Genomic DNA, 23742 nt, shown 5'->3' on the forward strand with positions numbered 1-23742 from the left:
AGATCCCATTGGCTGGGACTGGGTCACATGCCCATGTTCTACCAGCAAGGGAGGCTGGGAAAGTGATTCTTGGGTATTTCCAGCCTAGTGAGAGGTAAGCTTTACCAACCAGGATGAGTGGGAATGCCATGGGGGTATGGGGGAGGGGAACCAGTCAAGCCTGGTACAACCACTCTAGTATTTTTCTATCAGCCAGATTGTAAGTAGTTGTACAGTTGCTAACAAGCAAAATACTAAATGGATTGTGTTGCTTTCTGGTTTAAAATGCCTCGAAGCCTCCCCATTGCCATAATGAAGTCCACACTTTTTTTTTTTTTTGAGACAGAGTCTTGCTCTGTCACCCAGGCTGGAGTGCAGTGGCACAATCTCGGCTCACTGCAAGCTCCGCCTCCCGAGTTCACGCCATTCTCCTGCCTCAGCCTCCTGAGTAGCTGGGACTACAGATGCCCGCCACCACGCCCAGCTAATTTTTTGTATTTTTAGTAGAGTCGGGGTTTCATCGTGTTAGCCAGGATGGTCTCGATCTCCTGACCTCGTGATCCACCCACCTCAGCCTCCCAAAGTGCTGGGATTACAGGCGTGAGTCACCACACCCAGACAATTTTTTTTTTTTTTAATTTTTTTGTAGAGATGGGGTCTCATGTTTCCCAGGCTGGTCTAGAACTCCTGGCCTCAAACAATTCAGTGAGACTTCTGAATAAAACTAAGTTTAATTCTTTAAAAGCTTGATTTTTTTTCCCTTTAGTTGATACTCTGCTATACTCAACTTGTTCCCATTTTATTTCTTAATTTAAAAAAACATTTTCAATTTCTTTACATTTGTTTAAAACCTCTAATTTTGGAGGAAGATGGTACGTGATGCAGAGAAGATTTGATGTACAGCCTACCACGTGCTGTTCTCTAGATTCCAAGATGTCACTGCTGTTGCTGCTGTCCTAGTGTGTGTGGGTGGTTGAAACGAAGAATTCGTGACCAGCGTTCCTTCCCACACGGTTCACAAGGAGGCGGCAGGAATGCCATGTGAACTATTTTGGTCCCAGCAGTGTAGGCAGAGCTGTGGAGATTGTTCCGTACTTTGTGACGGCCTCTACCTCTCGTGGGATTTCTTCAGGGGATATCCTGTTCACTTTACGGGATGCCAAAAGCTAAAAAAAGGGCTGAAACATGGAGGTCTGTCTTCCTCAGTTAATTTGAAGAACTCTACTCTGGTGCCAAATCATTTACTTAGAGAGCAGGGTTAGATTTTGCCTACCTTGCCTGGGATCAGTCACTGGCAACATTAACAAAACAGTTTTTTTTTTTCTCTCAACTTTTTTTTAGATACAGGGGTACATGTGCAGGTTTGTTACATGGGTTTCTTGCAACCAAGTAGTGAGCATAGTACCAGTAGGTAGTTTTTCCACCTATGCCCTCCTCCTTCCCTCCCCTCTCTAGTAGTCCGCATTGTTGATTGTTCCCATGAATAAAATGTTTTTTTTTAAATTCATCTCTAGCACAATTCAGTCAATACTAGTTGTGTTACAATAAGCATTACTCAAATTAGGAGCTTTTAAGGGGCCAAAGTAGAGAAGGGTATGGATTAATTCAGGTACCTCACATCATAAGCCAAGTCCAGATTAGAGACTTTGATGAGAGAGGCGAAACTTTAAATCTTATAGAATAACATATGACATCATCTCTATAAACAACAGTTTGGCAATTGTTAAAGTGCAAACACAAGGCAGACTGTCTGGGTTCAAATCCTGACTCCACTGCTTATTTGCTGTATGACCTCATCTAGTTGCTCAATTTCTCTGAGCCTTGTCTTCATCACCTGTAAAAGGGAGATGATAAGGAGTACCCGAAACATAGAAAGTACTCAATAGGTGGCGGCTATAACCTTACAATAGGGAAGCATCCCTTAAACAAATTAAAAAATACAATCCACATAGACAAAGATTCATAAGTGCAATTACAATAAAACTAAGAACTTTTTTTTTTTTCGAGACAGGGTCTTGCTCTGTTGCCCAGGCTGGAGTGCAGTGGTGCGATTTTGGCAGGACGAAGTCTTGATCTCCCAGGCTCAATCCATCCTCCCACCTCAGCCTCATGAGTAGCTGGGACTACAGGCTCACACCGTGACGCCCAGCTAATTTTTGGGTTTTTTTGTAGAAATGGGGTTTCACCATGTTGCCCAGGCTGGTCTCAAACTCCTGGGCTCAAGCAATCTGCCTACTTGGCCTCCCAAAGTGTGGGTTTACAGGCATGAGCCACCATGCCCAGCCAAACTAAGAACTTTTATACATCAATAGGCACCATAAAGTGTAAAAAGATAAGTCAGAAACTGAGAATCTTTTACAAAAATACTAGCCAGGCATGGTGGCGCATGCCTGTAGTCTCAGCTACTTGGGGAGGCTGAGGCAGGAGGATCACCTGAGCCCAGGAGGTCAAGGCTGCCCTGAGCTGTGATCATGCTACTACACTCCAGCCTGGGCAATAGAGTGAGACCCTGCCTCAAAAAACAAAACAAAACAAAACAAAACAAAACAAAACAAAACAAAACAAAAGTCAAACTCAGAACTTTTATTTCTCATACATATGACCGACCAAGGATTCACATCCAGAATATATAAATAACTCCTTCAGGTCAATAAGAAAAAGTCAGACAACCTGGTAGAAAAATGGGCAAAAATATAAACAGGTAGTCTTCATAAGAAAAACTATAAATGGCTAATAAACATATAAAATACTTCCATTTCACCAGTAATCAGAAAAATACAAAATAATATCTCCAATGAGAACCATTTTACACCTGCTGGTTGGCAAAAAAAATTTTTTTTAATTTGCATACCAAGTGTTGATAAGGATGTGGAGCAAAAGAAACTCTTATTTAGTGCTGATGACATTGGAAAGAGTTTGACAGTATTTGGTAAAGATGAAGATGTACATGTGAATTTCACTCTTATGTACATACCCCAGAGAAACTTCCGTACCTGGACAGCAGAAGAGATGTATAAGAATAACAGCACTCTTTGTAACAGCAAAAAAAAAAAAAACAAACAAAAAAAAACCAAAAAACAAACAAAAAACTGGAAGCAGCTCAAATGTCCATTAGCAGGAATAGTGGGCAAATGAATTTTGATACATTTATATAATGGAACACAGCAATGAAATTACCTGAATGACAACCACCTAATAGCCACAGCAACATGGATGAATCCCACAAACATAATAATAGCAAATCCATAGAAGATTATATTCAGTATTATTCAAAAGCATGCAAAATTAGACAATATATTGTTTAGAAGTACATCTATGTATATGTGGGAAGACCTAATGAAAAGCAAAGGATAGACCAGGTGCTGTGGCTCATGCCTGTAATCCCAGCATTTTAGGAAGTGGAGGCGAGCTGATCATTTGAGCTCAGGAGTTCAAGACGAGCCTGGGCAACATGGTGAGATATGTATAGGTACAGTGAGCCGTGATGGCTCCACTGCATTCTGTCCTGGGGTACAGAGTGACACCCTGTCTGAAAAAGAAAGAAAGAAAAAGAGAGAGAGGAAGGAAGGAAGGAAGGAAAGAAGGAAGGAAGGAGGGGGCAAAAAATGATAAATACAAAAATTCTGATAGTGGTTGAAAGGTTTGGCAACGTTCTATTTTCTAAATTGGGTTATGTGTTACATGGGCATTTGTACTATTATTATTCTTAAAGGTATACACTTATGTCAAGTGTGCTTTTTTATAACCATAATATATTTTACAACTAACACAAAAAGACCCATCCAGAAAAAAACCGAGGTTTTGTGGTCAGAGGTTTGAAAAGTTCAAGATTGGTAGACCTGGATTAAAGTGTGGTCTTCTGACCTTTATCAGCTGTATGACTTTGGGCGAATTCTCTGAGATTAAGTTTCCTAATTCATGAAGTGGGAATGATAATATTTATCTTAAAGGCTTTTTTGAACATTAAGTAATGTGAGCTGTATTTCAGCTCAGTTCACCAAATACTTAAGTTTGTGCCAGGAGCCCAGGACATGAAATTGGATAAGGCATGAGGAGCTTAACTGGCTGTGAGCAGGCAGACATGCCAATAGGTAGGCTCAATGTTACAAGTTAACTTTAGCACAAGGGTGGGAGGAAAGAAAGAAGAAGCAGCCAGCTCAGGTTGGGCAGGCAGGTGCAGCCTGGGAGGGCTAACTAGAAGAGGTGATGACTATTGAGAGCCCTGAGATGAGTTAGCCACATGAAGAAGGGAGGTCAAGGGTGAACAGGGCTTGCAGCAGGCAGAACACAGGCAAAGACAGCAGAGTATGTATGTATCCACATGAAGCTATTCCACATTACCCTTAGGTGATACACTAACATAAGGATAGAGAGGCTGACAGGGCCAGGAAATTGAGGGCTTTGTGTGTTGGATGATCAAGGTCAGTCTCGACTCTTAATGGGGAACCACTGAGTAGCTTAAGATAAGAGGGCAGCAGGGCAAGCTTAGTGCTGTAAAAATCTCCCTTGTTGGAGGCACAGGTGTGGCTGGGTATGGTTTAAGGGGAGAAACACAAGATAGGAGACAAGTTAGGGACTGCTATGGCTCAAATGAGGATATATGAGAAAGGCTGGGGAGAAGGAGAGGGATTAAGAAATGTTTAGAAGTAAAATTGGCATGACCTGCTGATGGGGCAGGGAAAGGTGGGAGAAGGGAGAGTCTAAGATTGTTGTAGTTGGGGCTATTAAGTAAAAAGGCAGCACCATTCACTGATGTGGGGAATAGGAAAGAGGAACCAGTGTAGGGGAACCAGAGTTTGGTTTCAAGACTCATTGAATTTGAGGAACTTGTATAATATTCAAGCAGGAAAGGGTGCACAGAATTTATTCTAAGGTGCGCTGGTGAGGTCAGGGCCAGGGAAATAGATCTGGGACTCACCAGCATACAGGTGGATGAGACTGGCCATGGTTAGCAAGTAGCCAATATCTTTTAGAGCAGTGTTCAGCACACTTTTTCTGTAAATGGCCAGATAGTAAATATTTTAGGTTTTGTGGACCATATGTTCTCTGTCACAACTACTCAACTCTGCCATTGCAGCGTGAAAGCAGCCACAGACAACATGTGTATAAATGGATGTGGCTGTGTTCCAATAAAACTTTATTTACAAAAACAGCATGCTCACTGGATTCGCCCCATAGGCCACAATTTGCTGACCCCTATTCCAGATAGAGTACAGAACACAAGGCCAACAAAAACTGCCTAAGAGGTAAGAGCATGGATTTTTAGGGTTCTCAGAATTCGAGACAGGATCCCAGTTCAAAGGGAAATACATTAATTCCTAACTAAAACCTGGGAAGGCAGGGGTGGAGCTGGACTACTGGATCTGGGAACCTGATTGTGCCATCTGGGCTTCATCCTCAGATCAGCTTCACATGGTGAGATTATGGCCACAGGGGCTCCTGATGCCATCCTTAGAGTGACAAAGGAAAGGGGGAGTGTGGCAGATTGGACTACACAGTTCTTCATGCCCCCGACACAGGAATATTTGCCTTGTACATCCCCACCCGTTGCTCAGTGACTACAATTTCTCCCACAGAGGCATCTTCCCACTGATGGTGGGCTTGGGCACATGATTTGCTTTGGCCAATAGAAACGTGGATGGAGTGAGGGTGACAATTCCAGGCCAAGGTTTTTAGAGGCATTCCTGTGCTCCTCTCTGAAAAGAGAACTCCAAATAGCCACTGGTCCAGGGAGGAAAAAGAAACCTGTGAAGTGGACCTGAAGCCAATCCTGGCTGTCTTCAATGGAGCCATATCTGACCTGTAGACTCTTGGGCAAGAAAATAAATTTAGATTGTTAAAAACCACTGAGATTTTGAAGGTATGTATTAGGCAGCAAAACCAATTGATTAAGGGTATTCCCAACCAGCTTCAGTTAGAAAGTCCAGGGAAAAAATCTCTGACTGGTCTGCTTTGTGACATGTGACCCATTCCTGCACCAGTCGCTGAGGACAGGATTTGGTGGTATGATTGGCCCACCTGGATCATACGCCCACTCTATTCAAGGTGATGGGGCATTATCAAGGTGAGGAAAAGGGATGCTGAGCAGATAAAAGCAATTGCCAACATTGTGGAAGACCAGCATAGAGCAGTGCTGTAGAAACCTGGACAGGAGAGAACTACAAAAATGAAGGTGTGTTGAATAAAGCTGTCAGCTGCAGAAAGGGTACTGAGACAGTAAATGGAATGTGTTTATTGGCTTTGACAATAATAGGTGGTCACTGGTGATCTTTTCCTGAGAGTTTCAGTAGAGTGTTGGGGTGACAGTCAGATCATAGTTAACTATAAAATTTCACAAAACTCTAATTCACCATAGGAATGTCAGTTATTACTGTAAATAACCTTAGATAAGGAAGAGGTTAGGAATCAGGGGAGAGCCAGGAGTTTTATCACTTTAAAGCCATAGGAGGCTTCTGGGAAAGGGATGTTGGGATCAGTCCATACTCAAGGGAGACAATGCTCAGAGTGGGGGAAACCCATTAAGGGGAGTACCAAGGCTGCACAGTCCTGGTGTGACCCTCAGGGCCTGAGGCAGAATTGCATCTTTGGGAACCAGACGCAAAGGCAGGATCCAAGCAACGTGGAATTTAAAAACAGCAGTGAGAGATGATTTGAGGGAGGTAGAATAGGCCAAGGGAGGAGAGAGCTGATAAGAATATCTGGTCTCAGGCCTGGAGAAACAAGAACAGAGCCAGCCCTAAACAAAAGTATTCAATGGACAAAATGTTAATCTAGTGCCCACGCTGCTTTAAGACTGACCTTTCCTTGACTTATTGTGAAGCCTTTTTCCATAACCCTCCGCAACTCGTGTCCTCCCTCCATACCCCATCCCACCTGCATTTACTGACTTCTGGCTATGCAGGGCTTCCCAAGGCTGTGTCCCATCCAGGCCAGTCCTCCACAGACAGCATCTCTTCCCCTGCCTTGTCTAAAATCATACCATCTCACTTCGCATTCCTTTGCTCTCTACTTTCAAAGAGTAGTCTAAGAATGAATCCATGCCAAGGTATGGACATAATAGATCTTCTGTGTCTATTTGCTTTCTAAATGGACTCTCCTGGCAACACAAGGTCTTAACCCAAAGGAGTATATCAGTCATGGTAAGAATTTGGGTAGATGGAGGTGGGAAGGGCAAAATTGCCCGTCAAATCTTACTACATAATAGGTTTGTTACTGTTAAGGCTGCTTGTGAATTGGAGAAATATTGAGGGGAATGAGATAAAGACCTTAATTTTAGAAATAAAATATTTAATTTGGGGTGATGACACAACAGATCTTAGATGTAATTGGTAAATGAAAAATCCCCTGGAGTGAGAAATATAGAGGTAGACAAATGGCCACGGGTCAGAGGTCAAGAGGTAGTTACTGGCTAGGCTTAGTGGCTCATGCCTGTAATTCCAGCACTTTGGGAGGCCAAGGTCAGAGGATTGCTTGAGCCCAGGAGTTTGGAGACCAGCTTGGGTAGCATAGTGAGACCTCGTCTCTACAAAATAAGAGAAATTAGCTGGGTGTGGTGGCATGTGCCTGTGGTCCCAGCTACCTGGGAGTCTGAGAGGAAGATGACTGGAGCCTGGGAGGTTGAGGCTGCAGTGAGCCATGATCATGCCACTGCACTCCGGCCTGGGCAACAGAGCAAGACCCTGTCTCAAAAAAAAAAAAAAAAAAAAAAAAAGAAGTAGTCAGCCACATCATAGTATTATCTTTCCCTTCCAGTTCATAGTTTACAAATACTGTCACCTCTATTATTTCATTTGATTCTTTCAAAAGCTCTGTAAAGTAAGCAGAACATTTGTGTTTTTAGAAAGCATTTTTATGTCTTGTATTTTTATTTATTTTTAATTGATACATAATATTTGTATATATTTATGAGGTACATGTGATATTTTGTTACATGCATAGACTGTGAAATGATCAGGTCAGGGCATTTACGGTATCCATCACCCTGATTTTTTGATCATTTCTATGTATTGGGAACATTTAAACTCTTCTCTTCTAGCTATTTTGAAATATACAATACATTGTTGTTAACTATAGTCACCCTACTCTGCTATCCAATGTTAGAACTAATTTCTTCTACCTAATTGTATGTTTGTACCTATTAACCAACCTCTCTTCATTAAAATTTGAATTAAAAATTCTTTTTCAGAGTCTCACTTTGTTTCCCAGGCTGGAGTGCAGTGGCGAAATCTTGGCTCACTGCAACCTCCGCCTCCCAGATTCAAACGATTCTCATGCTTCAGCCTCCCAAGTAGCTGGGATTACAGGCACCACCACACCCAGCTAATTTTTTTTTTTTTTTAAATTTTTAGTGGAGATGGGGTTTTGCTATGTGCTATGTTGGCCAGCTTGGTCTTGAACTCCAGGCCTCAAGTGATCCACCCACCTTGGCCTCCCAAAATGCTTGGATTATAGGCATGAGCCACCATGCCTGGTGAAAATTTGCATTTTTAAAAAGCAAAAGCAAACACCTCAGCTTAGAGAAACTAAATTATTTACCTAATGTTCACTGCTGGTTTGTGGTGGAGCCAAGACTTCTGCTGCTCAATGAAGATGTCCAGGTAGAAGCGTATACTAATCAGGGCTCTTCAGAGAAACAGAGCTAATAGGAGATAGGCATACACACATGCACACGCACACAGACTTATTATGAGGAATTGGCTCACATGATTATGAAGGTGAAGTCCCAAGATCTATAGTTGGCAAACTGAACACCCTAAAGAGCCAATGGTGCAGTTTCAGTCTGAGTCTGAAGGCCTGAGAACGAGGAGAGTCAGTGGGGTAGGTTCCAGCCCAAAAGTGGGCAGGCCTGAGTCCCAAGAAGAGCTGATTTTTCAGTTAGATTTCAAAGGCAGGAAATGACCCATGTTCCAGCTCAAGCCATCAGGCAGCAGGGGTTCCCTCTGACTCAGTCTTTTTGTTCTATTCAGGTCTTCAGTCAACTGATGAGACCCACCCACATTAGGGAGCATAGTCTGCTGTACTCAGTCTACCAATTCAGCTGTGAAGCTCCTCCAGAAACTCCCGCACAGCCACATCCCAAATAATGTTTGGCCAAATGTCTGGGTACCCTGTGGCCCGGTCAAGTGGACACATGAAAGTCACCATCACAGTGCGGTCCTCAAGGAAAGGAATGAAAGAGACAATCCAGCTTTGCATTTAGCACTGATGCAATGGCCTGTGAAACCAGACGTGACAAACATGGCAAGTAGAAGTGTCACAGACATAAATTTGAGCATTTCTCAGATTTTTCTTTGCCTGGAGTTTGATCTCAATAGTCATTCAATTTGTCCCTTAGGACAAATTTATTTTCTCTCTTTCTTCTCTCCTCATTCTCCTCCATCACCATTATCATCATCATTGTCACTGTCATAATCAACATCCAAAGTGTATGGAGTGCCTGCACTCACGTGGCTCTGTACCAAGAAGGAATTTGGAATTCATGGAGGAAAATGGATCTGTCCCTTGCTGTAAGTGGCTTAATTCCAGTTTAAGAGACAGAACATATACATAAAAAGATAAATAAGTATAAATCAACTAGGAACTCGATAACTAAGTGCTAAATACAGGAGGATATGAATCTTGGATTCCAAAAAAAAGGAGTGATTTTCGGGCTGGACAGGGTCTGGAAAAGCTTCAAGGAGGTCGAGGTTCTTGAGCAGGGCCTGAGAAAAGAGTGTGGCTGACGCAAGTGTGACAAGGAGAGAGTATGGCAGGAATATAGAACACCCAGAGGGAAGTGGGAAGTGCAAATGTGTGTGCAGGGACAGCGAGTCATGGCTGGGTGGGCACCCGTGCCATGGAACAGCTTGATGCCTGGAGAGCAACTCCCAGAAACAGCTTTTGGCCCAGATTGCTAATTAGAATTTTTTACTGTGTGTGAAATTTCCAGGATCAGCATGGAGTGTCATCTGCGTCTCCTGCAGGCGTCTCCTCCCAAACACGGCTTCCTAAACCTGTCTTGCCAGTCAAGCCCCACAGCTGCTCTGCCGAGTTATACAGGCTTCCTCTGAAAAGCTGTTCTCCTGGACTTGCATGTGCTTAAAGGGAAGAAAAGCAAGGAAAGCGAAACCCTCCACTTGTTTCCAGGTTCTGAGCGAATCTTGTTTTTATACTATTTGTCCTGTTATCTGGATCCACAGCACTGGTGTGTCTTAGACGATAAGGAAAGCAGGGACTACTCCAGTAGTTCTCTCTGCAGGGCCCTGCTGTGTGCTGTGGCCTCTCTGGGTTCTTCACGAGTGCCTTGGGGTTGTGATGAAAACTACATGTGTAATGAGGCAGAGTAAGCTTTGCCTCCTGTCAACCAATAGGGCACCCCCTAGCAATTCCCCCCCAAACACACACACCGCCCTGAAATTCCCCAAGGCCCTCATTTGGGTGCTCCTGGGGGCAGGGAGGGTTATGAAGAGAGGCATACACTGTGCAAAGCAGCACGTGCTCCAGGTCTGGTTCTGCCACCAACTAGCTGGGTGACCTTGGGCAAGTTCCTGTATCTCCCTGGGCCTCATCTGTGAAATGAGAGGCTTGGACTATATCATTCCAAATGTTTCCAACTCTGAAGTATGAGTCTAGAACTTTTATCTTCTTCACATTACAGCAGATTTTTTTTTTTTTTAACCCCTGGCTACTTAGGGGAAGAGAGAATGGCTCTAGAAGGTACTAATCCGTCTTCCTACAACATCTTGGGATATCTGGTAGTCTCTAGTCAAAGAGGGTTAGTTTCCCCCCCCCAATTTTTCCTTCTTTTTTCTCCTTCTTTCTTTCTCTCCTTCCTTCCTTCCTTCCTCTCTCATTCTCCTCTTCCCTCCCCCTCCCTCTTTCTTTCTCTCTTTCTTCCTCTCCTCTGCGCTCTCCCTTTTCCCCTCTCCCCTCTCCTCTCCTCTCCTTTTATTTATTTATGTATTTATTTATTTATTATACTTTAAGTTTTAGGGTACATGTGCACATTGTGCAGGTTAGTTACATATGTATACATGTGCCATGCTGGTGCGCTGCACCCACTAACTCATCATCTAGCATTAGGTATATCTCCCAATGCTATCCCTCCCCCGTCCCCCCACCCCACCACAGTCCCCAGAGTGTGATATTCCCCTTCCTGTGTCCATGTGATCTCATTGTTCAATTCCCACCTATGAGTGAGAATATGCGGTGTTTGGTTTTTTGTTCTTGCGATAGTTTACTGAGAATGATGATTTCCAATTTCATCCATGTCCCTACAAAGGACATGAACTCATCATTTTTTATGGCTGCATAGTATTCCATGGTGTATATGTGCCACGTTTTCTTAATCCAGTCTATCATTGATGGACATTTGGGTTGGTTCCAAGTCTTTGCTATTGTGAATAATGCCGCAATAAACATACGTGTGCATGTGTCTTTATAGCAGCATGATTTATAGTCATTTGGGTATATACCCAGTAATGGGATGGCTGGGTCAAATGGTATTTCTAGTTCTAGATCCCTGAGGAATCGCCACACTGACTTCCACAATGGTTGAACTAGTTTACAGTCCCACCAACAGTGTAAAAGTGTTCCTATTTCTCCACATCCTCTCCAGCACCTGTTGTTTCCTGACTTTTTAATGATTGCCATTCTAACTGGTGTGAAATGGTATCTCATTGTGGTTTTGATTTGCATTTCTCTGATGGCCAGTGATGATGAGCATTTTTTCATGTGTTTTTTGGCCGCATAAATGTCTTCTTTTGAGAAGTGTCTGTTCATGTCCTTTGCCCACTTTTTGATGAGGTTGTTTATTTTTTTCTTGTAAATTTGTTTGAGTTCATTGTAGATTCTGGATATTAGCCCTTTGTCAGATGAGTAGGTTGTGAAAATTTTCTCCCATTTTGTAGGTTGCCTGTTCACTCTGATGGTAGTTTCTTTTGCTGTGCAGAAGCTCTTTAGTTTAATTAGATCCCATTTGTCAATTTTGTCTTTTGTTGCCATTGCTTTTGGTGTTTTGGACATGAAGTCCTTGCCCATGACTATGTCCTGAATGGTAATGCCTAGGTGTTCTTCTAGGGTTTTTATGGTTTTAGGTCTAATGTTTAAATCTTTAATCCATCTTGAATTGATTTTTGTATAAGGTATAAGGAAGGGATCCAGTTTCAGCCATATGTAGAAAGCTGAAACTGGATCCTCTCCTTTTCTTTGAGACAGGGGCTTGCTCTGTGCCCCAGGCTGGAGTATAGCGGCACAATTACGGCTCACTGCAACCTCAGCCTCCTGGGCTCACGTGATCCTCCCACTTCAGTCTCTCGAGTAGCCGGGACTACAGGGGACTACAGGTGTTCACCAACACACCAAGCTAAGAAGGCTAGCTTTTATCTTCCACACGTTTAAAATATACCTTTTCTAATTCTAATTTTTATTTTTTTGAGACAGCATCTTGTTCTGTTGCCCAGGCTGAAGTGCAGTGGTGCAATCTCGGCTCACTGCAGCCTCCGCCTCCCAGGTTCAAATGATTCTCATGCCTCACCTTCCCAAGTAGCTGAGATTATAAGCACACCACCACACCTGGCTATTATTGTGTGTGTGCATTTTTATGGAGATGGGGTTTTGCCATGTTGGCCAGGCAGGTCTCAAACTCCTGGCCTCAAGTGATCTGCCCGCTTCGGCCTCCCAAAGTGCTGGGGTTACAGGCAGTGCCACCAAAATATATATTTTTGTGGGAACTTTAGAGAGATGGAATATTTAAAGAACTTTACATGTAAGAGGACTAAGATTCAAATAATGTTGCCACAGTTTAGTAGCTCCATGATCTTGGCCAGGTTATTTCACTTTTCTGGGATTCAGTTTCCTCAGTTGTAAAATAGCAACAGGCCAGGTGCAGTGGCTCACGCCTGTAATCCCAGCACTTTGGGAGGCCAAGGCAGGAGGATCTCTTGAAGCCAGGAGTTCAAGACCAGCCTAGGCAACAAAGTGCCATCCCCGTGCCATCCCCCCCCACACCGCCCCCGCCCTCTCTCTCTAAAAAAAGAAAGTTAGCCAGTGTAGTATGTGTATAGTGGTTAGCTGTGGAACACTGCATTCAGGCAGATCTGGGTTTCAATTCGGGCTCTGTTTCTGACCAGCTGTTTGGCTTTGGGCAAGTTATTTTACTTCCCAATCCTCAGTTTACTCCTTTTTACAGGAATAATAATAGTTCCTGCTTTGTAGGGTGATTGATTAATGAGGATTCCAGGAGACAAGGAATTAAAAGTGCCTGACACAGAGTAAACATTCAATACATTTAGTCATGATGAAAAACAAATAAATATCAAATGTCATGCTTCCCTATCCATTCTCCTCCAAAGACAGCAGTAGCAGAAACTCTCCTGATGAAGGGAGAGACTGAATCACGTAGCTAGAGAGCAAGCTTGAGGAGGGCAGGACAACCTTTACCTGGCTTATCCTGTAACCCCAACACCTAGCACAGTGTCCAGCACATAGAGCACTAGGAAGAAATCCTTTACAATGGTGCAAACAAGACAGAGATGCTCATAAATCGTTCTACCTTTACAAGATATGCTTACGTTTCAGGTTTTCAGATTTGTTCCATTGCTGCCTTAATAGCTCCACCTGTTACTGAGCCAAACCTGGGTCTGCTCACCCTGCACACTAAAGACAAACACCCTCACCGAGGTTTGCAGTGAGGGAAAGGAGGGCATTTATTTACAGGACACCAAGGAATAAGAATTGGGCAGCTTGTGCTTAAGACTGCCTGCTGACTTACAGGCAAAGGTTTTTAAAGGCAGGGGTACACTTCAGGAAAGCAGAAGTGAAATCATAAATCAGCACCTGGAGGTTAGAGATTGGTTTGGCCTAAAAAGGTAGGATATCTTGAAGCAGGGGCTTACCAGTCATTAGGGGATTCAAAGATTCTCTGGTTAAGGAAGCAAAGCTTTGTCTAAAAACTTGGGGTCAGCAGAAAGGAATGTTGAGGTCTGGCCTCTGCATGTGACTCTTCAAGTCCCCTCAGGAAGAAATTTAGCACAAAGAATGGCACTGAGTCCTCACTTCTCCCTTACCTGAGGTCTATGTGCCAGTGAACGACATTTTCCATTTGGTGGGGGGTGTGAGTTTCTGAAAAACAACTCAGGGACATATGTGAAGATGTTATCTTTAGTTCTTCTTTTTTAGAGACAAGGTCTCCCTATGTTGCCCAGGCTGGTCTTGAACTCTTGAGCTCAAGGGATCCTCCTGCCTTAGCCTCCCAAAGTGTTAGGATTACAGGCATGAGCCACCATGCCCGACCTGTCTTTAGTTTCTATAGGGAACTGAACATCTTGTGGCTCTAACTTCCTTTGCTATTGTTTTCAGCAATTATTACCCTCTTGCTTATCAGCTTGCTTATTTACATCTCAGGGCTGGCTAGGTGTTTGGAATTTCCCTTGAAGGAACTCCAGATTTTCCTTTATTTCCATGCTTGGGGCGGGGTGGCAGTCCCCTAAGAAGAGTCTCTGCTCTGTCTCACACCCAGGAGGACATTCAGAAATGTCCAAATCTCCTCTTAAGTCTAGACCAGCGTTGTCCAATAGAAATGTAACTCAAGCCATATATAGAATTTTAAATGTTTTAGTAGCCACGTTAAGAAGGCAAAAAGAAACAGGTGAAATTAATTTCAATGTTGGATTTTATTTAACCCACCATACCCAGAATATCATTTCAACATGTAATCGATATAAAAACTATTAATAAAATACCTTATATTTTTTGTACTCATTTTGAAATCTAGTGTGTATATCATACTTGGAGCACATCTCAATCCAGATCAGCACATTTCAAGTGCTCAATAGCCACATGTGTCTAGTGGCTGCTCTATTGGAAAGCACAGCTCCAGACCAAGAGAGCAAGATCAAGCCTGTCCTTTCACCCACCCAAGCCACCCTTCAGCTCACTTCCTGTCTGAGAACACCCTTCTTTCCCAGGTGACTGCTCTGCAGAATGGCTTCCAGCTTCTTGGAAGACATGCCTACCACCCATACACATGGGTGTGCCTTACTTTACACATCTCACCAGAAAAACCACATCAGAATGCAACACCATAACCTCTTCGTTCATTCCATAAGGTAATACACACAACAGGTAATTAACATTTCCAAGCACTTCCAGGCTTGTCATTTGAGGCAGGCAACTATCACCCTTCTCTTTTCCCCACATGCTTTTGTAGAGCTTCATCCACTGTAATCTTGCCTGTATTCAGTCCTCTCTGATAATTCATTTATTCATTGAATTTGTTGAGTGTCTACTGTGTGTTATGGAGTTAAAAATACAATAACGAGCAGGAAGGATGAAATCCCTGCCCTGGGGAACCTCAAACTCAAGTTGGTTGGGAGGAAGAGTGAGCAGAATTTTATAACATAGTGTAATGGGGGAAATAAATCCTACGGGTTCTGGAACCTCATAGGAAGGTAACTAACCTAACCCAGGAGGAGTGTGTGTGTGCACTTGCACATAGATATGTGTTTGTGCACATGCATGCATGTGTGTGTATAAGGAGGCACTCAGAGAAGCCACATCTAAAGTGAGACCTGAGTGGAAGTTGGGGTGTGGGTTGTGAGGTGTGGGATGGGAAAAGAGAGAATTCCAGATGAGGATAGAGTGTGCACATGTTCCAGAAGGGCAAAGATCAAGTAGGGGGCCTGCCAATCACTCCATCTAGCTGGAGTCCAGGAAGAGGAAATCTGTGGCTTAGGGGAGACATAGGGGTGAAAAGCGATAATCACAGTCAATAGTTTAGGCTTCATTTAAATTCTGTAATAAAGGTTCTGGGAATGCAGCTCTGGTTCTGGTTTCTCACCTGCATTCATATTCTGCACTTCCAGCTGTGTATGGAGCATCTCCATGTTTCACTCCGACACATGTTCAAAATCACTCAGCACCTTCACTCCACTGCTAAATATTCCAAACTGGTTATCTGTCCTAATCTCTCTGTCTCTAATAATAAGATAAGCATAGTTCCAGTCTCCTACCTAGACTAAAACATCTTTCGTCTCTCTCATATCTTCATTCCATGTAGCCAAGTTGTCACTAAATCTTGCTAATTTTTTGACTGAGTATCTGAAGGCTTTTGGTTCAGGCACTTTCTGGCTTCCCTGAAGATAATTCATCATTCAGTTTTCTATAATAGCTTTAAATTTTCACCAGGCCTATCTAAATTCCAAGCGCTATAATTTGTACTCCTTTGAGATATCAGTTTGGAACAAACCAGCAGCTTAAAAAATCGCATCAGATTATAAAGTAGAAAAATAATTTCAGCAGTCCAGAAAAGCCCCAAGTAATTTTTATTGGAAAAAAATTCTTAATGTTGTATTTATTCTTAGATTCTGCCATTTTCTTATGTACAATAAAGTTCATCCACCTTCCTCCTGGAGTCATAAAGTTTTATTATCTGCATAGAGAAACCATAAACAGGTATTTTTATTTGTCTAATTGTGTCCCTCCTTTTATATACAAGCCCTTCCCCGGATACATTACCTGCACATTCACTCACCCTAAAAAAAAGTTCAACATTGTTTGAACTTGTCCTTGATTACTGAATATCTTACTTCATATTGGTTTGGCAATTCATTATAACCACACCCTGAAAACTGGACATGGAAAATTTAAAACACAAGAACCAGATTGCATTGTATGTCTCAGGAATAAATGAGAAGAGAAATGATAATTTCCCCCAGTTGTATTTTGTCATATTTTAAACAAAATGTCCACTGGCTGGAAATTCCATTTCAAGCAGTAAGTATTTATTGAAATTTACTGACGATGTCCAGCATGCAATTACATGTTAGAAGTATGGTGACCATGTTTCCTAAAATTAAAAATCAGGACACATGATGTGACAGTAAACAGAGCACCTGAAAACACTCCTGTCCCAGAAAATGTGAGTTATGTAATTGCAATTGCTACAGGAAATGCAAGAGAAACATTGTTCCTCAAGCTTACAACTTATTGGAAACATAAGCATAACACACATTCATTGACTTCGCCACTGAATGAAGAGTAAGTGAACACTAGCAAAGGAGGCACTTTGTTAGCTGGCAGGATTACAGCAATGAGAAAATAGTCACCTTAAATACTTTCTCAAACAAGGTAGGCTCTTGTGATGGCCAATTTTATGTGTCAGCTTGTCTAGGCTATGGTGCCCAGTTGTTTGTCAAATACCAGCCTAGACATTGCTGTGAAGGTATTTATTTAATTTTTTTAGAATGGATTAACATTTCAATCAGTAGACTTTGAGTGAAGCAAATTACCCTCCACAATGTGGGTAGGCCATATCCCATCAGTTGAAGGCCTTAAGAGCAAAGATTGAGGTTTCCCCCAGCAAGAGGGCATTCTGCCTCATTCTGCCTTCAAACCCAAGACTGCAACATCAGCTCTGGCCAGAATTTCAGCTTGCCCTGCAAATTTTGGACTTAACAGGCCCACAGTCACATGATCCAATTCCCTAAAATAACCCTCCTTCTCTCTCTCTCTCTCTCTCTGTGTGTGTGTACACACATCCTATTGGTTCTGTTTCTTTGGATAATTCTAATATGGTTCTTATAAGAATTGTTACTTATTTTTAGTGCCTGAGATAATTGATGCATTTTAAAACATAATTATATCTTTTTTTCCATAAGTGGTGACATCCCTTTTAACAATACATCTTCTAGCAGTGTTGTTGTTGTTTTTTTTGTTTTGTTTTGTTTGAGACAGAGTCTCACTCTGTCGCCCAGGCTGGAGTGCAATGACGCAATCTCAGCTCACTGCAACCTCCACCTCCTGGGCTCAAGAGATTCTCCTGTCTCAGCCTCCCGAGTAGCTGGGATTACAGACACGTGCCATTGTACCTGGCTAATTTTTGTATTTTTAGTAGAGACGGGGTTTCACCATGTTGCCCAGGCTGGTCTCAATCTCCTGATCTCAGATGATCCATCTGCCTCAGCCTCCCAAAGTGCTGGGATTACAGGTGTGAGCCACTGTGTCCGGCCTAGCAATGTTTTTAAACATAGGGGCCATTCACTTTCAAGGCCCACCTTGCTGCTGAGGAGAAAATTTAGAAGCCAAAGTGGAATTCTCAGATGAAACAAAATTGTCTGAATTTTAAATGGAATGAGAAATGAGGGAATGCAGGGAGCCTGAGGAAAGCTAACAAGGTCTCAAAAGAGGGAGACAACAGGGACAAAGGCACAGAGAAGGCAACTTTGACCTTCCAATTACAAAATTTGGGGAAAAGGAACTGCATGGATAATAGGGCCTGTGCCTGTGAGTATGTTTCCAGCAGAAAGAAACTATAGAAAGAAAAGAGGACAGCAGAGCAAAATTGGTCAAAGCAATTGAGGATAATAATCAAAATTATTTGGAGGTGAAAAAGGAGCAAAGAATGTAGTTTAAGAGGTAGAATTGTGAGTTCAGCACTAAATTAAAGTTTGGATGCTTTCAAGCTTCTATAAACGATTCCAGTGAAAAATGGTACAGGTTGATCTGTTCCACAAAGAAAGGTGAATGCTAGAGAATTCTCTCGTAGCAAGAGAATTCTGGATGGAATAAGAGATAATTGATTTCCATATCTGATTTAAGAACATAGCAGGCCCACTTCTCTGAACTAGCAGTAAAAAACCCTTGGAAGGGGGAAATAGGAATAATTAGACATAATTAGGTTGTCAGCTCGTATATCATTATGTCTTGCCTCTCAGGGATGTTTCACAGATTAATTAGTTAATGTTTGTAAAAAAGCTCCAAGTGCCATGTATCATTGGCATAGAATTTGATTTTCAGTGTGATGAATGTAATTAAGTCATGTTGCTTTCATACGGCCTTCACTGCAGGATGATGCCTGCTCCGGAATGTTCTGGGGGCATGGGTGCATGGGCTTGTGCACTGACATTTCAAGAAGAGCTCTTGATGGTAGGCATTTTGCATCATGTGTGTTACACTTCTCAGGCTGGATGACATATTTGAAGTGTCAGATTAGAATTGTGTTCTCTATTGATGAATAAAGGTTACGTTTGTACATTACATCCATCTTGACAGTATAGTAACTAAAAGTGAACATTTTAAAATCAAGATCAGCAGGGGAGAAAACACTGAGGGTCCTTTTTGGGCCCTGGGTCATTCTTGCCTACTATATGACATATGTGTTAAATAGTCTTTAGTTAAGAAATTTATTTTTTTTTTAACCCAGAGAGGCTTCAAAAAAATCCCCACTCCATACCTGTTAGTAAGATTTTCTTAAACAGTAGAATTGATTGTTGACTTACAGGTTCAACTATGTAGTTCATATTTTTAGATTTGGTGATTTTTTAGAAAGGAATCAAACCAAGGTCAAGGAAATGATTTTCAAACATTTTGGTCTCAGGACCCATGAATACTCTTTAAAAATTATTGACTCCAAAGAGCTTTTGTTTACATGGGTTATATTAATAGCTAATGTTTATTGTATTAGAAATTAAAGTTAAGAAAGATTTTAAGAATTTATTTCTTTATTAAAATAAGCCCTTTATATAATAATATAAATAAGATACTTTCAATGAAAATATTAGTGAGAAGAGTGGCATCGTTTCACATTTTTATAAGTTGCTTTAATGTCTGGCTTAATAGAAAACAGCTGTGGTTCCGTAGCTGCTTCTGCACCCAGTCTGAGATGATACATTGTTTTGGTTGAAGTAGATGAAGAAAGTTGGGCCTCACACAAACCTGTAACTGGAAAAGAGAAGAGTACTTTAACACCCTTTTTAGATAATTGTGGATATTTCTTTTAGATTTGACATCAACACTCAACAAGTGATAGTTTTTTCAAGGATGATCTCCTAAATCTGGTAGAATTGGTAGATTCTGAAACCGTATCAATGACTTTTTCCTTCATTGCATTAAAATCCGTTGGTCTCTCATGTATTGGCATTATGCATTGGTCATTTGGAAAACACTGATTCCCTGAGTTATGTAGGTCTTCCTGATGTTGACACATTTCATTATATGGTATCAAATAATCACTATGATAATATCACCACGGATTTTATCATAAATCCTTTAAGTATTGGTATGCTGTCAACTTTTTTAGAAGTTCTCATTTTTGCTTGAAAGCTGGAATTTTATTATTGGCAATAAGTACTTTCAGTTGTTTTGCTTGAAGTGATAGTCTCATTTTGTTCATTTTAGGGAAAATGTCTGCCAAATCCTCACATCTGAATTACCATAGTTTGTTTTCGAGTAAAAATGGAATTCCATTAAAAAGCAACTAGTTCAGCTCACAACTCAAATAATCACACACATGATTTTACTTGAGTCAACCATTGTAATCGGTATGCATCAAAGTATTTATGAGAACTCATTTCCTCACACAGAATATTAAAACGGTATGTGCACAAGCGCCAACATTTAATGCAATGAATACTTTTCACAGCTTTATCAAGGTCATTGTTAAATGAATCAGTGCTTTAAGAAAAATCTGTGAGCACGTGGCAGTGACAATTCACAGACTGCCAGTACAATTTGGTGCCACTGCCTCAGGAATGATGAGTTCTACCCATTTTACCCAGCAGTTTTACTCATTTTGCCATTGCTCTACCAATGCTAGTGTCAGCACAGTGAAAAAGCAAATAATAGCCCCACCTTATAATGAAAATAGTATTGAACCTGTTGACTCCCTTGAAAAGGTCTTAGGGATGTCCAAGGATCCATGGACACTTTGAGAATCACTGGCATAAGAAATGCCCTGAAGGTAGGGCAGTGGAGAGAGGCAGGGTGATATGGTTTGGCTGTGTCCCCACTCAAACTCATCTTGAATTGTAATCCCCGTAATTCCTATAATCCCTACCATCTTGACCATCTGGTCAAGGGAAAGACCAGATGGAGGTAATTGAATCATGCGGGCAGTTTCCTCCATGCTGCTCTTGTGATAGTGAGTTCTCATGAGATCTGATGGTTTTGTATGTGTGGTAGTTCTTCCTGCATTCTTTTTCCTTCCTGCTGTCTTGTGCAGAAGGTGCCTTGCTTCCCCTTTGCCTTCCACCATGATTGTAAGTTTCCTGAGGTCTCCTCAGTCATGCTGAACTGTGAGTCTTTCCTTTTTCTTTCCTTCATAAATTACCCAGTCTCAGGCAGTTCCTTATAGCAGTGTGAAAACGGACTAATACACAGGGTATCCTTTTAAAGAAGTGATTTCAGCTATAGGTAGAACAACGTAAGACAGTCTAATTTGATGAAATGTTTGGCTTTTTAATTTTAAGCAGCAGGAAGCCTGTTATACTGCCTTAAATCAGTTTCTCATTTGGTTTGACTGTAATACACAAGAAGAAACATTTCTTACATTAAGGCGGTATACACATACAGATATATTTACTGAAATAAAAGTTTCATGAAATAATACCCTTAAAATTTGTAATACATGCTAACATTTAAAAATTTTTTATTCTATTTCATTTAACAAAAATTTGTCATGACCCACTAAATTGATTTCACAATTCACCAATGGGTTGGAAACCACAGTTGGTAAAAAAAAAAAAAAAAAAAAGAAAAAAAGAAAAAAAAGAAAAAAAGAAAAAAAACTTGCTCTAAATAAAGATGCTTTCATTTTGTAATGTATAAACCATGGGTGTCCAATCTTTTGGCTTCCCTGAGACACATTAAGAATTGTCTTGGGCCACACAAAAAATACACTAGCACTAATGATAGCCGATGAGCTTAAAAAAAATCTCGTAATGTTTTAAGAAAGTTTACCAATTTGTGAGGTGCTGCATTCAAAGCCATCCTGGGCTGCATGTGGCCCGCAGGCCACGGTTTGATAAGCTTACTATAAACCTCCTAAGGGCTGATTACCTTTGGTTTAAAACCAGAGGTAACCAGGACTCTTTAACAGTTGCCCATTCCGCCATTTCTTGATTCATTTTCAAATGATTTTAGGGTGTGGGTCAAATGAGAAATACTTAGTTTCAAGAATGTAATGTGTATATTATTATGTGAAATATGTATTTGATTTTATTTTCTCTAGAAAGTCTACATGTTTACCCGGGGTTTTTAAAACCTGACACTTTTTCTTCAGCATTGTTGGATAAATATATACAATCAACCCTTACTAAGGAGGCTGTGTTGAGGCTGGTACCATGGTAATTATTACTCTCATTTAAAAACAAACAAAACAAAACAAAACAAACAAACAAAAACCACCTTAGTACTTTTTCAGGATCTAGGTTTATATCCTATTTGTTTTTTTCTTTTAATTTTTTTAATCCTCCTCTCCCAGGCCCCAGTGTGTGTTGTTCCCCTCCCTGTGTCCGTGTGGTCTCATTGTTCACCTCGCACTCATAAATGAGAACATGCAGTGTTTGGTTTTCTGTTCCTGTGTTAGTTTGCTGAGGATAATGGCCTCCAGCTCCATCCATGAGTTCTATTTGATACTGCCCTAATTTCCTACTCTGCCAATCCTTTGAGAATCATTACTCAGATCCAACTAATTGTAAAAATCAGAATAAAATGAGTGTTGATTTTGGTTTCCTGCTTTAAAGTTAAGTATTACTTTTTGTTGGTGATAATATAAGCAGAGAGGCAGTAAGAAAATAGAATATCTGAGATAAATGCATGTCTTCTTTTCCCTCTTGAGTGTTTGATCACTCCCTGCTTCTCTTAGTTGGCTCTCAGGATCTCTGTCTCTCTCCCCTTCTCTCTCTCTCCACACCCCCCATCTCTCCTACTATTTTTTTTCAATCTCTTTTTTAAAAAGCCTTGATCCTTGCACCCCCTTGTATTAATTCGTTTTCACACTGCTGATAAAGACATATCTGAGACTGGGCAATTTACAAAAGAAAGAAGTGTAATGGAATTACAGTTCCATGTGGCCGGGGAGGCCTCACAATCATGGCAGAAGGTGAAAGGCATGTCTTACATGGTGGCAGACAAGAGATGAGCTTGTACAGGGAAACTTCCCTGTTATAAAACCATCAGATCTCGTGAGCCTTATTCACTATCACAAGAATAGCATGGGAAAGCTCCGCTCCCATGAGTCAATTACCTCCCACCATGTCCCTCCCACAACACATAGGAATTGTGGGAGCTACAATTCAAGATGAGATTTGGGTGGGGACACAGCCAAACCATATCATTTCACTGCGGCCCCTCCCAAGTCTCATATCCTCACATTTCAAAACCAATCATGCCTTCCCAACAGTTCCCCCAAAGTCTTAACTCATTTCAGCATTAACTCAAAAGTACACAGTCTAAAGTCTCATCTGGGTCAAGGTAAGTCCCTTCTGCCTATGAACCTGTAAAATCAAAAGCAAGTTAGTTACTTCCTAGATACAATGGGTGTACAGGCATTGGGTAAATATAGCCATTCCGAATGGCAGAAATTGGCCACAACAAAGGGGCTACAGGCCCCATGCAAGTCCAAAATCCAGCAGGGCAGTCAAATCTTAAAGCGCCAAATCTCATTTGACTCCATGTCTCACATGCAGGTCATGCTGATGCAAAAGGTGGGTTCCCATGGTCTTGGGCAGCTCCACCCCTGTGGCTTTTCAGGGTACAGCCTCCCTCCCAGCTGCTTTCATGGGCTAGCATTGAGTGTCTATGGCTTTTCCAGGTGCACAGTACAAGCTGTCAGTGGATCTACCATTCTGGGGTCTAGAGGACGGTGGCCTTCTTCTCACAGCTCCACTACGTGGTCCACCAGTGACGACTCTGTATCAGGGCTCTGATCCCATATTTCCCTTCTTCACTGCCCTAGCAGATGTTCTCCATGAGGGCCCCACCCCTGTAGCAAACTTCTGCCTGGGC

At 41.7% G+C, this 23742-nt stretch overlaps 1 long non-coding RNA gene across 1 annotated transcript in view; it reads left to right on the forward strand.

Annotated features, from left to right (window-relative positions):
- The window catches only part of LOC107976394 (uncharacterized), a 136420-nt gene extending 127143 nt beyond the window's left edge, over nucleotides 1-9277 (forward strand). The window contains exon 12 of the long non-coding RNA XR_008536794.2: nucleotides 8946-9277. This is a non-coding gene — a long non-coding RNA (uncharacterized LOC107976394). The remainder of the gene's footprint in view (nucleotides 1-8945) is intronic.
- Nucleotides 9278-23742: the final 14465 nt, after the last annotated feature.

This window comes from Pan troglodytes, chromosome 7, assembly GCF_028858775.2.
Source record: "Pan troglodytes isolate AG18354 chromosome 7, NHGRI_mPanTro3-v2.0_pri, whole genome shotgun sequence".
NCBI classification, from domain to species: domain Eukaryota; kingdom Metazoa; phylum Chordata; class Mammalia; order Primates; family Hominidae; genus Pan; species Pan troglodytes.